Here is a 16,801-nt window from a genome sequence, read left to right on the forward strand (position 1 = left end):
GTCGCAAATTTATCGTCTTGGGGGACAAAACCGACAAAAAACACATATTGGCCTCCCATTATCATTTTTTTTGCGGCTGTAAATCGTAAGAAGAACTTAAACAAGTAAAAGCGTGCTAAGTTCGGCCGGGCCTAATTTTATACACTCTCCACCATGGATTGCATTTGCGCGGTATCTCTTTTTAGACAAACAAAGAATAATGGAAAACAATTGTTATGCTATTGGAGATATATCAAGTTGTAGTCCGCTTCGGATCATAAGTAAAATGAATGTAGTAGCAATCATTGGGCAATCGGATAAAAATTGCGCTCTGTAGGGGCTCAAGAAGCATATTTGGGAGATCGGTTTATATGAGAGCTGTGTGTTGAAGGTCATGGGAGAAGTCGTTGTACAAAATTTCAACAAAATCGGATAAGAATTCCGCCCGCTTTAGAAGTCAAGAACCCAGATCGGTTTATATGGCAGCTATATCAGGATATGTATCGATTTGAACCATATTTATTGCAGTTGTTGGAATTCATAACAAAATACTTCATGCTAAATTTTAGCCAAATTGGATAAGAAATGCGCCCTCAAGTGGTTCATGAAGTCAAGATCCAAGATCGGTTTATATGGCAGCTATACCAGGTTATAGACCGATTTGAGACATATTTGGCACAGTTGTTGGAAGTCGTAACAAACAACTTCAGCCAAATCGGATGAAGTCAAGTTCCGAAATCGGTACATATGGCAGCTGTGTCAGATTAAGAATCGATTTACCATACACAGTCGTCGGAAGTCATAACGAAATACTTCATCCGAAATGTCAGCCAAATAGGATGAGAATTGCGCCCTCTAGTGGCTCAAGAAGTCAAGACCAAGATCGATTTATGTGGCAGCTATATCGGGTTATGAACCGATGTCAACCATATTTAGCACAGTTGTTGGAAGTGATACTAAAACAGCACGGATAAGAATTGCACCCTCTAGATGTTCAATAAGTCAAGACCCAAGATCGGTTTTATTGGCAGCTATATCAAAACATTGACCGATTTGGCCCTTTTACAATCCCAACTGATCTACACTAATTAGAAGTTTTTGTGCAAAATTTCAAGCGGCTAGCTGTACTCCTTCGAAAGTAAGCGTGCTTTCGACAGACGGACGGACGGACAGACGGACGGACGAACGGCTAGATCGACTTAAAATGTCATGACCATCAAAAATATATATACTCTATGGGGTCTTAGACGCATATTTCGAGGTGTTACAAACGGAATGACGAAATAAGTATACCCCCCATCCTATGGTGGAGGGTATAAAAATGCGATTTACATTGGAGGGTATAAAAGATACGACCGAACTTGCATGTTTTTACTTCTTATACAGTAAAACATAATATTACTACAAATAATTGAACTAACATAATAACCTTTCACAACTACCAGCAATACATATATTGCTGCTATAGCCGTGAAATCTTCCTCTTCAAGTGAGGTCACCAAGATTATTGTTTTGATACATTTGAGTTATATCTATTTCAAAGTGCATGAACGATTGTGTTATGAAAACTCCCTTCCATTATCATGTGAGGATAATTTCAATCACTTCACAAATGCAAGGCCTCACAAAACCTTTGTCTATGTTTGAACTGGTGGCAGGCACCATCAACAAGCATTTTTCTGTCATTGGATATGATTAAAGAGCTGACATTAAATAGACAACATTCATCGTACATATTTAGACACACTACAAACAAATTAACAACATTCTGAATATTTACTCAAACTCGAGTCCCACACTCACCAACACACACACAGTGTAGAAGTCATGGTTGCGAGTAAACCAAATAGGGATAAGGATATGAGATGTATTTGTGTGTATGTGTGTCTATATATCCTTCAATGAAGTCTCTTTGCATTTATTCAATAGTGCGGGCTTATCAATATGATTGCAGTGCGGTTGGGTTGTTTGGTTAGCCGACTGATATCAATGACCTGGCCGCAGCGAGTGATAGGTTTGGAAAACAATAGGCAACATAATTATTAATTGCAAATAATTTTTCTTAAGACTCATTAAATGTAACCGTACATTAAAGGCATTGACAGCCCATAAATCTGACAGAAAATCGAGCAGCGGTCACACTTAGAGAGAAGACTCATCGACAAATTTCTTTTTGTCGTACAGTGTGAATGGGGCAGTGAGACTCACTCTATGCTTAATTTCATAAATAGAAAGTTTGTTCTTAGATTGAAGGCAAAATCCACCCTCGTGATGATAATGAAAATTAGTTTGTGCTTATTGTGGTGTCCAACTTCCTTTCGATGGCATTTGTTTTTGTTTAGAGGGGCTTGATTTGAAATAAATTTGGTTACATTTTTGAGTGATTCCTCCAACACTCCCACATTGAAACTAAGCACACACTTCAGCCTCTTAGTTGCTCCACTATGGACACGTGCTGCTGCAATGACAAGAAATTAATAAGCACACTTCTGGGTCTTGATCCTCTCCATCCGCACCACCATTCGCATTGTGTCACTCAGTCCAAGTGTCTGTCTGTCTGTACGTCATTCAAGTGTGATTTTTCTTAATATCCTACAAATATTTGGTTGTTTTTATCATCCAGAGTCCAGAGTGTGGGCCGCCCGTTTGGTCACACCCTCCCCATTTTATTATTATTTGTTGCTTTCGCCATTGTTGTTGCAACACCTAAGTATGGTGTTGTTATCCTTGTGCCACAAATCCAGACTGTACTTGCGCTTCTCCACAACGCCACTGCTGATTAATGTCGAAGATTTTGTTGTAAATGACAGTCGATTCTCGGTTTTGTATACATTGGCTTTTCTAGAGATTTAATACTTCGTCATCTATTGTTCCAGCAGCCATGGTAGAGAAAGCAGCTTTAGCAGACGCTGCGTCAGCAACCCGAGAAAGAGTTAGATATATAAAGGGAGAGAGAGAGCGAGAATATCCAATACTATCAAATGGTGTACATTCTCCAATGTCAAACGCTCCCATGAAATTTATTTAATCGCATTTTAAGGTGCAATCATGCTGAACTGTCTTTCAAATTCGCCCACACTCACGCCCGCCCAACCGACCATCTAATCAGATTGGCTGGCCCAGTGTTGTTGCATTCCATTGTGGCCTGTAATTGTTGTTGCCATTGCTCTATGGCTACATTTGTCGCCCGCTTGGATGGGGGAGTGAGTAAGTGAGTAGTGAAAGGGGTTACTTCCTGTGGCGGATTAGTTGGTCGTTGCCTAGTGCGAAATGAATTTTCCTACAGCTCACGATTGTCGCTGTGGCTCGCATGTTCCGATGCTTTGCATGCAAGTTAAATTGTGGTTTTCTCCAAAATTTAATTAAATGCTAATTTTAAGCACACCGACTTAGAATCCAACGCATAGGACTTAATGTTTTCAACGAAATATCGCTGGGATTACACTTCCAGTACCTTAGAGGTGTGGTGAAGGGGGACTCAGTCTTTATCTCAACCGAAAAAGGGGTTTAATGAGGCATTTAGTGATAATGTCACTAAATAAGTACAGATGTCAGTGATGATGTTCATACAACCGTAAGGAATTTATGTAACGTCTTTGATGCAGATGGTAGTGATGATATGGAAATTGAGTTAAGTATGCTTTGAAGTAAGGAATTGTTAGAGGGAAATCTGTGTTGATTTAAACATGTGGTGTTGAGTAAATCAAGTCATGGTTAAGCTTAAAAATCTTCAAACAAAAAGAAAGTAAAAAGACTCATGAAAAATATCACGAAATTAAAGAAATTTTTCTTATAAATAGAAGAATTTGTTTTTTAAACCAATGTCTAATTTTCAATTTTAGGGGGGGAAACATTGTATATTAATCGAGAATTTCTTAAAAGCTGTATTTTTGTAAAAAGATTGATCGAAATTGAATTTTATTTTACCTTCCACCATAGGATAAGGGGAATACTAATTTCGTCATTCCGTTTGTAACACATCGAAATATTGATCAGAGACAGAACAATGTATATATATTGATCGTTTTGACATTCTAAGTCGATTTAATCATGTCCGTCCATCCGTCTGTCGAAGGCACGCTAACTTCCAAAGGAGTAAAGCTAGGCGCTTGAAATTTTGCACATATAGTTTCAAATCGTAGAATTGAAAATATTTCTGCAACTATAAAGTGGATAATGATGCTTAACTTTTTTGCTGGGCCCGGGAAATGACCCGTCGACGGTAAAATTGGGTCATAAAGGGTTTGCGCCATACACTTGCAGAATTTTTGGTTGATTTTCCCCTTGTAGTTTCTATGGTAAATTTTTATACCCTCCACCATAAGATGGGGGGTATACTAATTTCGTCATTCTGTTTGTAACTACTCGAAATATTCGTCTGAGACCCCATAAAGTATATATATTCTTGTTCGTCGTGAAATTTTATGTCGATCTAGCCATGTCCGTCCGTCTGTCCGTCCGTCCGTCTGTCCGTCCGTCCGTCCGTCTGTCTGTCGAAAGCACGCTAACTTCCGAAGGAGTAAAGCTAGCCGCTTGAAATTTTGCACAAATACTTCTTATTAGTGTAGGTCGGTTGGTATTGTAAATGGGCCATATCGGTCCATGTTTTGATATAGCTACCATATAGACCGATCTTGGGTCTTGACTTCTTGAGCCTCTAGAGTGCGCAATTCTTATCCGATTTAAATGAAATTTAGCACGACGTGTTTTGTTTTGATATCCAACAACTGTGCCAAGTATGGTTCAAATCGGTCCATAACCTGATATAGCTGGCATATAAACCGATCTTGGGTCTTGACTTCTTGAGCCTCTAGAAGGCGCAATTCCTATCCGACCAAAATGAAATTTTGCACGACGTGTTTTGTTATGATATCCAACAACTGTGCCAAGTATGATTCAAATCGGTCCATAACCTGATATAGCTGCCATATAAACCGATCTTGGGTCTTGACTTCTTGAGCCTGTAGAGTGCGCAATTCTTATCCGATTGAAATGAAATTTCGCACGACGTGTTTTCTTATGATATCCAACAACTGTGTCAAGTATGGTTCAAATCGGTCCATAACCTGATATAGCTGCCATATAAATTGATCTTGGGTCTTGAATTCTTGAGCCTCTAGAGGGCGCAATTCTTATCCGAATGGAATGGAATTTCGCACAACGTGTTTTGTTATGATACCCAACAACTGTGCCAAGTATGGTTTAAATCGGTCCATAACCTGATATAGCTGCCATATAAACCGATCTTGGGTCTTCACTTCTTGAGCATCTAGAGGGCACAATTCTTATCCGATTTGAATGAATTTTTGCACGAGGTATTTCGTTATAATATTCAACAACTGTGCCAAGTACGGTTGAAATCGGTCCATAACTTGATATAGCCGTCATATAAACAGATCTTTGACTTCTTGAGCTTCTAGAGGGCGCAATTCCTATCCGATTTGGCTGAAATTTTGCATGACGTATTTTATTTTTACTTTCAACAACTGTGTCAAATAAGGTTCAAAACGGTTTATAACCTGATATAGCTGCCATATAAACCGATTATCCGATTGGAATGAAATTTCGCACGTCGTGTTTTCTTATGATATTCAATAACTGTACCAAGTATGATTCAAATCGGTTCATAACCTGATATAGCTGTCATATAAACAGATCTGGGGACTTGACTTCTTGAGGTTCTAGCGGGCGCAATTCCTATCCGATTTGGCTGAAAGTTTGCAAGACGTATTTTTTCTGATATAGCTGCCATATAAACCGATCTGGGATCTTGACTTCTTGAGCCTCTGGAGGTCTCAATTATTATCCGATTTGCCTGAAATTTTGTACGACGGATTCTCTCATGACCATCAATATACGTGTTTATTATGGTCTGAATCGGTCTATAGCCCGATACAGTTCCCATATAAATCGATCTCTCTATTTTACTTCTTGAGCCCCTAAAGGGCGCCATTCTTATTCGAATTGGCTGAGTTTTTACACAGGTCTCCAACATATATAATTTAATTGTGGTCCGGACCATATCTTGATATCGCTCTAATAGCAGAGCAAATCTTTTCTTATATCCTTTTTTGCCTAAGAAGAGATGCCGGGAAAAGAACTCGACAAGTGCGATCCATGGTGGAGGGTATATAAGATTCAGCCCGGCCGAACTTAGCACGCTTTTGCTTGTTTTTTACTAAAACTGAAGACTATTACGAGGGTAATCCCATGGCAGCCGGTTGTATGTGCCGGATTGAGAAGATGTAGTCCTTCATCATCAAGAGCTGCCGCCTCAGTGTACAACACACTTTTACAATAACACCAACAACAAATTTTAAGAGGATGAAAATATTTAAATAGTTTGGTCCATCTATGTTTACTGTACTGTTATATATGAATACATAACAAGTAAAAGAGTGTTAAGTTCGGCCGTGCCGAACTTTGGATACCAACTCCACTACAATATCCATAGTTATATCTTAATAGGGGCTAGTTCCGACCATATTTTATTCATGTGCCAAGAACTCATATACATGTAACAGTTTCAGGGAAATAAGGCAATTAATCCGCCTTTTATAGGATTAAGACCTTTAATTGGAAGATCGGCCTATGCGGCAGCAAATCTATATAGTATGATCTGAATCATATTTGGGTCGGATTAAAACAACTCACTATTTCAAATTTCAATGAAATCTTGTGAAATATTTATGGGCTTCAGACCCATAATCGGCAGATCTGTCTATATGGCAGCTATATCCAAATCTGGACCGATCGGAGCCAAATTGACGAAGGATTTCGAAGGACCTAACACAACTCACTGTCCCAAATTTCAGAAAAATCAGATAATAAATGTGGCTTTTATGGGCCTAAGACCCTAATCGGCGGATCGGTCTATATGGGGGCTATATGAAGATATAGTCCGATATTGTCCATCTTCAAACTTAACCTGCTTATGGACAAAAAAAATAACCTGTGCAAAATTTCAGCTCAATATCTCTATTTTTGAAGACTCTAGCGTGATTTCAACAGACAGACGGACGGACATGTCTAGATCGTCTTAGATTTTTACGCTGATCAAGATATATATTTTCTTTTAGGGTAGGAAATGGATATGACAAAATGAATATACCCCCATCCTTCGGTGGTGGGTATAAAAATATCAGCAAAACTCTGATAACAAATGTGGCTTTTATTAGTCTAAGACCTTAAATTTGCAGATTGGTTTATATAGTGGCTATATCAAGAAATTGTCCGATATAACCCATCTTCGAATTTAATCTGCCTATGGAAAGAAAGAAACTGTATTAAGTTTCGGCTCAAAAACTTCATTTTTAAAGAGTGTAGCGTAATTTTAAAAGAGAGACAGACAGACGGACGGACGGACACGGCTGGATCGTCTTATATTTTTACGACGATCATGAACATATATACTTTATAGCGTCGGAAATGGATATATCGATGTGTTGCAAACGGAATGACAAAATGTTCTTATTCTTCGGTGGTGGGTATACAAATATGTACATTTTCTGAGAAAGCAAATAAAATCGCTTAAATTTGACCGCGCCAACCTTTGAACATCCACTACATATTTGGATACCTGTTCAACAGCCAATCACCCGTACTCGAATAATGTTTGAGAGATTGGCACATCCATCTTCAATCAAGGTTATACTAAAAGCGCGATTGCGACGGAAGCTACAAAATGGGCAAATATGGGACTAATTCGTACATTTTGTTTTTTATATAACTTGTACATTTATTTGTAACACCCAGATGGAAGCGAGATAGACCCATTGATAGGCATAGCGATTGACTCAGAATCACTTTTTGATTCGATTTAGCCGTCTGTCCATGTTAATTTGTGCACAAAGTACAGGTCGCAATTTTCATCCGATCGTTTTAAATTTAGATTTAGGAATGTACTTAGACCTTGTGACGAAGCCTATTGAAATTGGAAAAAATCGGTTCAGATTTGGATATAGCTCCCATATGTTCATCCGATTTGCAGTAATAATGCAATAAAATGGTAATTTGGTAACCGATTCTCTCGAAATTTGGCAGAAAGATTTTGAATGGTGAATTTCATAGAAATCGGTCCAGATTAAGTTAAAGCTGCCATATATGTACATAGCCCGATTGTAACTTTTAGACTAAAATCAAGCGTTTTTATTGACCAATATTGCCAAAATTTTGCACAATGCTTTCTTCGAAGACTACCACAATATCTGAGAAGTTTGCTCGTGAGAAATTTGCTCGTAATCGGTTTAGATTTAGATATAGCTCCCATTTATATGTTCGTCCGATTTTGAGAAATTTTTCAATAAAATGTTCATTTGTTATCCGATTCTCTTGAAATTTGGCAGGAATGGCTTGACTCTCGATATTACTGGTGAACTGCATAGAAATCGGACTAGATTAAGATATAGTTGTCAAATATGTATATCGCCCGATATGCACTCCAAGAGCCACTGCAAGCGCATTCATTGACCAATCTTGCCAAAATTTTGTTCAGCGCTTTCTTCGACGACTGCCACAATATCTAAGAAGTTTGTTTGGAAACGGGTAAGATCCCTTTTTATTGTTCGTTAGATTTTGTGTATTTTGCAATAATGTTGTCATTTGTCAACCGTAGTTCTTACAGTGTGAACATTTTTGCTCGAAATTTGATACGGATTGTATAATACCAAATCTGAAAATAAAATTGGTTCAGAATTGGATATATTTTTATTCTTATGTTGCACTTTTTCTCCATCGAATTCTACCAAACCACTGAGGTTTAAGCATTGTTCTAATCAAGCGTAGTGGAGTATCCTCGAATTCAGCCCTCATGTCGAGGCTACGGGCTTTCTTTAGTCTCATGTTGTCAAGATGAGTTTCATGTTCGCTTGGGGATTTTTTGAAAATATTCAAATCACTCTCTTCGGAGTCACTTATTTCTTCCTCTATTGTCATTATCCTTTGGTAAATTCATATTACCACCAAACCACGTTCTTATCGTCTGCTGCCATCTGACAATAGAAAAAGCCCATTAACACCTTCCGTACCAAAATGTCATTTAAAGGCGGTCCAGCACAATAAATTGCGATATGCAAACAATAGAGTCACTAATGTGGTCAATTAATAAACAACCAAATTTGTTAAAAGCAAAAAAAACCTGAGCCAAAATAACAACCAGACAAAATGTGTCCTAAATGATTTGTTAATATTTCCTGGGGGAAAAAAAAACAATAACCCGAATTAAGTCCATAAGGGGAAAAAACAACGATAAAAATCAATATTTGGGACATAGGATTTCCTGTATGTTTCCCAAAAGTTTTTCCGTTTGCAGGTTTTTATGTAATGGGGTTACCTTCAAATTGTGATAAATCATCGTCATGTCCTTCCTACACACATTTGAATGTATGTATGAATCCTTTACTTTCTTCCCAAATTTGAAGCGGGTGTCGTCGCCATACAACTAATTTACGGCAATTATTCACTTTGAGGCAGAAACAAACGCCTAACAACGGAAATTCACTTTAAACAAAAGAGAAGAAAAACAACAACATGAGCTAATGCCGACTGGGAGGAGTGACAGACATTAGCGCCGACATTGTGTTGCTGGCTAATGGCCATATCATAAATCTATGATCTCGAGCGAGCATTCGCATTCGCTGGCTCACCTGTGGTTCCACAACTCATAACAAATACTTAAATAATTCACATTCACAAAACATGACAAACCATTAGCACCACATTTACCCAAAGCAAGCCAACCAGCTAGACCAGTACAAAAACCGCCAGACTTTTGGCCTCGTTTACCATGAATGAGGCCTAGTGCAGTTTGCTGCGTCTTTAGTAAAATGGGCTATGGCGAACACATGTACCTGTCTTTTCGCCGTTATGTTCTTTGGTGTTTTACAGGTGATCTTTATCGCGGAGCATAGAAACTAAAATATGCACCTTGGCAAACAACGGCACAATGGCCAAACTCCTCATATGCAGAACAGCTACAAGTTAATGGAAAGCAATTAGTCAAACTAAGGCGGCCAAAGAGAAAAACTGCAGACAGTTACGACTTTATTATTCCTTGGTATGGGTATGATTAAAAGGAGGAACCAGGTCAGCCACACCAAAGACGTTGACACTAATGAGCGATTTTGTTTCCGTCTATTTAAGACATTTTTTCCCATTGATTGACCCTGGCGATAGTTTAGCCAACAATGTAGTCTTGTTAGAGCATGGTTCCTCTCGCATAACGAGGTTTTGCACAGCTAGCTTGCTTGCCGCCCCAAGAAAATGTGTCTCACTTGCGCCGATGTGTATCTGGAAAATGCATTTGAATAAATTTTTTGGTTTTATCATTTAATAAAAAGGGTGGGTTGTCAGTATGAGGTGTTTAGGCGTTAAAATAGCCATGAAACATGTGGAAATGTTTTAAGGTGTCAAAATGACAGCTTGATTAACATTGGTTAGCATATTTTCCGGGTGGGAAGGAAATTTCCATAAATTGCTAGCACTAGAAAAATTTTCACATAGGTTTGAAAATGAATCCCATATGAGGTTTAGGGTCATTAACGTTTGGGTGTTAGATATACTCCATTATTAAAAGTCTTTATTTCAATTCGATATTGTAATGATGTCCTATTTAGGGGGGTTTTCGGCGGTGAAATGGTCCCTTAGACTTTTGGCCTTGAAAAATATATAAGCATCGTGCTCTTCTCTCAAATACCCTATATTTAAACCCCATATTATCATTGGTTTAAGGGGAGTTTATGGGATGAGGCGTCCTCAAACATTGGGCCCCAACATTTTTACTCTTTGGGTGTGTTTTGGGAAACGGGAGGCGCCCCAAATACATGGTCCCACATTTGAATATCAGATTGGTATTCCACTCCCAAATACCTTTATTTGGGCCCCAAAAATGCGATGGTCAGTAAATAATTGTTGTTTGTGGGGTGCTAGATCCCCAATTGACGTGGTTGGTAAATATGCCTGATTTAGGGGTGTTTTGGGGAGTGGGGTGGTCCCCCAAATATTTAGCCCTGAAAAAAATTGGATATCAAATTCGTTTTCTAATCTCAAATACCATTCATTTAGACCCCTATTGCAAAATTCAGCAAAGACCTAAAATTGTCATGGTGAGCAAATACGTCCCATTTGGGCGTTGTTGTGGAAAAGTCAGCAAATACGTCCTATATGGATGGTGTAATGGGGGAGGGGTGGCCCCATACACACTTTTTCCCGAATATGGTTATCAGATTCGTGCTTTACTCCCAAAGACCTTGCAGAGCCCCATATTGCTATTGTAGTAAATTTTTCCTCTTTGGGGGTTGTTTTTGGCCCCACATTTGGATATCAGATTCGAATTATACACCTAAATAGCTTTTATTTGAGCCCCATATTGCCACGATCAGTAAATAAGTTCTGTTTGTTTGTTTGTTTGTTTGTTTATTGAGTGTAACACCAGCACAACAAGATTATATCTTATATGTTAATGTGCTGATTCGCAATAGAGTATATAAAATAATGATTATTCTTTTTAAAAGGATATTAACTAATCTTAACATTTTAAATTATAGTAGTAAATATTAAGGACATTTAAAGAAAAATAATTCGTAGTTCATTTAAAAAATTTAAATAGCTCATTTTTGAATGAAGTTGCATTGCTTATGCTCTGTATGTTGGGAGGTAGGTTGTTCCAGAGACGCGTACTATGTACAATGTACTGTCGTTCAGAGGTTTGTGTGGCAAATCGTGGTTGAATGAGTTTTAGGCCACGGTTGGATCTGGCGAATTTCAGATGTTTGTGTAGGTATTCAGGTTCTTTTGTGTAGATTACCTTGTGCAGAAGAAGTAGACATCTGACATTCAGTAAGTTTGAAAAAGTTAAGTTAAATATTTGGTATGTAAATTGTGATATACGAGCTTGTCGACTTTTGTTAAACACATATCTTGCAATATCATTGTAAGCAACATTAAGCTTTCTACTGGTGTCTGCATCACAATTCGCAAATATCTCGCATCCATATAACAGTGTGGGAATTAAATAACTTTTTGCAAGTAACATTCGGATGTGAAAAGGAGTTGACAAGCGAACAGTCCATAAATTTCGCAGCATCCCACGTACTTTGCCAACTGTTGCATTAATGTGATTTGTCCACGTTAGGGTTGAATTAAAAGTCAATCCTAAATTTGTGGCTACTTGTACAAGATTCACTACAGAGTTACCAATTTTCACAACGAGATCATCAGTTATTGTCACATTTCTTTTACTTATCAGAATCAGTTTGGTTTTGGATGGATTTAAACATAATGCATTATTAACAGCCCAACAATGTATTAAGTCTAAATCAATATTTATGTTAGACACACAGGTTTGGATATCTTTCAGTTTGCAGTATGTGTAAAGTTGGACATCGTCAGCATACATTTGGATTTTAGATGTTGCAGGCACATCAGGCAGATCATTTATATACATGGAAAATAAAAGAGGGCCAAGGATAGAACCTTGAGGTACTCCTTTAAGGACATTCAGAGAGTTAGACCAACTATTGTTATAAAAAACAGACTGCGATCTTTGCGTCAAATATGATGATATCAGCTTTTGGGGGTTTGGGGGTGTATCGCGGAAGGGGTGCAACCCCAGAAACTTGGTCCCACATTTGGATACCAAATTCGTATTCTACTCGCAAATACCTCTCATTTGAGTCCCATATTGCCAAGGTCGGTAAACACCTCTATTTTTTGCAGGTTGGTGTGGTCCCCCAAAACACTTTGCCCGATAATTGGATATCAGATATGTTTTCTACTCTTGAGTGCCTTTCATTTGAGTCCCATATTGTCATGATTGATCTATATATATATATATTTGGTAGGTTTTGAGAGTGGGGCTGCTCCCCTAGGTACCCCATCCGAAATTGGAATATCAAATTTTTATTTTTAGAATAATTTAAGAGATCACACAAAATTTCGCTTTCACGAATACCTTTCATTTGAGTCCCATATTGATATTTACGTCCAATATGTTTGTTTTGGGGAGTTTTTGGGGTTGATCGACCCCTCGCATACTTCATCCCAATTTTAAATACCATATTCGTATTCTATTCCTTAACACCTTTCACTTAATACCCATATTGTTGTTAGGGCTTTCGACATCCTTCCTTAATTTGGCCCAGATCGGTTCAGATTTCGATATAGCTGCCATATAGACCGATCCGCCGATTTAGGGTCTTAGACCCATAAAAGCCACATTTATTATCCGATTTTGCTGAAATTTGGGACAGTGAGTTGTGTTAGGTCCTTCGACATCCCTCTTCTATTTGACCCAGATCGGTCCAGATTTGGATACGGCTGCCATATAGACCGATCTCTCCACTTAGGGCTTTGGGCTCATAAAAGGCATTTTTGTCCGATGTCGTCGAAATTTGGCGCATTTATAAGCCGACTGCACTGAAATTTGAAATTGTGACTTATGTTAAGATTTTCGACATCCGTGTCGTATATGGTTCACATCGATTTTTTGAACAATGACTTGTACTTATTGTATTTGGTCTAAATTGAAACATATTTCGACATAGCTGCTTTGGGGCATAAAGTATTCATATTTCACCGGATTTTGGCGAAAGGTGATTTACATATATACCCAAGGAGGTGGGTATCCAAAGTTCGGCCCGGCAGAACTTAACGCGTTTTTCTTGTTGTTTGTTTCCCTTTCGAGACGATCTCAATCATCGGAACACACACCAACCACTATGAGACACGTTTTACAATTTGGTTTAGAATTACTCATCAGCCATATTAGGTGTAAAGGCTACAAGGGCCGTACGTTGGTATGTTGTACTTATTCCGCATTTATTGCGGAAAACGCCTCTATGCTATAAATACCACATTAACTACGCTCGACAACTCTGTCTATGAGCTTTACTTTTTCCAATGAATATGTTTTTCCACCTTTCCATTGGCAAAGAAAAAATCTCCGTTCATTGAGCTCGTCTCGAAAGAGCAACAAACAAACATTTTCAATTTTTTTAATTGAATATTTTCCCCAACATTTTATCGCTGTGGAAAATTTTATAAATTTTTTTTTATGTATGGAAAATTTTTGTTTTCAAGTATGAAGATCATTGTAATAACATGTATTTTTAAATTCAAAAACAGGTTTGATAGTCGTTTGTTATATTCCAACTCCTCTCAATTTCTAAGAAAAACTAAAATTTTCAAATATCATTGCTTTCCCATAGAAAGTCCATTATTCCCACATTTCATCCTCATCTATGCAATTCGATGGTGTGTTCTCCCAAAAAATTACATATGTGTTAACATGCCTTGTATTTCCTGCTCAAATAATGACTCCCTCCTCATTTTGTATTTCCGCCCGTTCTGTGCAGGACAACATCAATTTGCACACATTTCTCACACACACAAAAAGAAGGACTCGCTATGCAACTAAAGGAGGCCATCCATCACTGACAGCAGATTTAATCGCCATTTAAAATTGTTACTTGCTTGGCTATGACCGTTACACAGGATAGATTTACCGCAAGGCTTTAATAACAACAGCAACAATGTTATCAAACAATTTACGGTTTAGGGAGGCATGGCACATAAGGCATGGTTCGAAAAGGACAATGGTGACAAGTTGCGATACGCTGCCATGCCACGCTATATGGCCATAATGTATTACTTGGTCTTCCCCGTGGTAGTCATCGATGACTTGGAGTACATGGGCCGACGTATTATCACTTTTGCGAAACAAAACAAATAAATCTATGTTCGCCTGACCACCAAAACTAAGGGAAATGCCAAACGCCAGCCCAAGAGCCTTTGTCATAAAGAAGACAGTTTCCTTAAACCCAGGAAAAAATATAACTCGAACTATTTCTTTTTTTTTTCTTCTTCTGTGTTGAGGGGTCACGTGTCTTTTGTGACTAGAGGTCTGTAGATGATGACCCCTGATGTTGTCCCAATGTTCTAGTGGACACTGGTCATTGTTGTAATTGCAATAAATTAAAATTTTCTCTAGGCAACTTTTCCATACTTTGATCATTTTGAAAGGGCTTATTTTGTGGCAAAAAGAAATTACTTCTTTGTGTTAACATCTTTTTGAAGTAAGTGGTGGCCAGTATTTGGCCACTGGTGGTGACTCTTTGCTTGATGTGATGTGATGCGTAGAAATAATCACTGGGTCACATGTGGCCTTGGTGACAACAATTAGACTATTGTTACTAGATTTGTCAACACAACTAATTGAAGGAGATTGCTGGTCTGAAAAAGAGAAAAAGGTTTCACATTGAATGGAGTGATAAAAGATGCAATGTATAGGAAATGTTCTTTATTCTTAAATAATAAGTACCAGAAGCCTAAATTTGTTCTATAAAGCAGACTAAATATATAAAGCTTTTCTCGGATCCTAGGTTAAAAATTAAAAGGTCACATATAGAAGATTGAATCATAATATTGCATTTTAACTAATTCTTTTTTGTAAGGCCTATAATATATGAAAAGTTATAACTTTAATGCTCACAGTGTTTAGGCATATATGAGAATATTGCATCACGTAATTCACTCAAAATTGCTTTAAATTCTTGGCTTGAGCCATTTTAAATTAATTTCATATGCACTTTCCTGGAGTGTTTGGCAATACATCATTGATGATTAAATCATTCAATCACTCTGTGTTGCCTTGCACATAACAAAAGTGTGACAGAATCCCCTTGACCATGCATGCCACCATGCCATTATTTCGGATTTATTCTCATTCAATAGTTGCTTCATGTACATATGTTAATGAATAGCTCGATACCAAAGGTTCGCAGATTCGCTTTAAAAGAGAACGAGATGCATTCATTCGTTCCATCCATTGAGCATCCATCCGTTGTACGATGTTCACAAATTTAATTTAGTTAATTGAAACAATTTGTATTGTTTAAAATTGCATTGAGAATGGTAGCTGTATGTCACACACTGGAAGACCAACGACATGCTGGATTGCCTTGCTTGAGCTTCCGTTACAGCCATGCGTATTCATGTAAATTCGATTGAAAAAAAAACATGGAATTTTCCCATTTTGTCTCCAAAAACAAAAGAAAATAAAAATGTTAAGGAAAATTGCAATAAACGTGATTTAAAATAACAAAATAATGAGAGTTGTTTTTATGGACTTTTTCTCCTGTGTACTTCTACTGAAGCAACTGACTTTTTAATTGATAAAATTCGCTTTTTTCGAATTCGAGGGTTTACCTTGGGGGCAAATGTTTGCATGAAGTTTTAAATTTGGTAATTTTAAGTGTTTGTGGAAAAGTTTTTCGCTTTCACAAGTAAAGGAAAATTAACAGCACACTCTATTTTTTAGCAATTGAAAAATTTAATCGCCTGATATCGTAAGTCATGAAAGAAGCATCTTCCTCTTCCTCCATGAAACCCAAATGCCAATGATTTTTTAAGGAAACACAACATTTTAAGTTATTAAGTATTAAATAAAATTAACATTTGGCTTAAAAGAACATGGTTAAAGTTGTCTTATGTTTTAATATTGATTCCATTGCTTAAAATTATAAACAAATCTCCTGCCTTCTGCTACAACCCTTTTACAGTAATACCTTGATTTAGTTTTTGGTTCCAAGAATCGACGTAAATCGAATTCAAATAGCTCATAGTTAAAATACCACTTTTATTGGTTGGGTCCTAGCAGGCCGTTTCGTCAAGCTATCTTAAAAGAGGGGTACATGACTTTGTTAAATCGTTGAAGACATATAGTCCACAGCCCATACAAATCGTTGATGACATGTTCATGCTTGACATTTTAAGCGACATTTTGAACGAACACCATTGAATATATAGAGATGACAGCAGCCCTCAT

The sequence above is a fragment of the Stomoxys calcitrans genome, chromosome 1 (assembly GCF_963082655.1).
Source record: "Stomoxys calcitrans chromosome 1, idStoCalc2.1, whole genome shotgun sequence".
NCBI classification, from domain to species: domain Eukaryota; kingdom Metazoa; phylum Arthropoda; class Insecta; order Diptera; family Muscidae; genus Stomoxys; species Stomoxys calcitrans.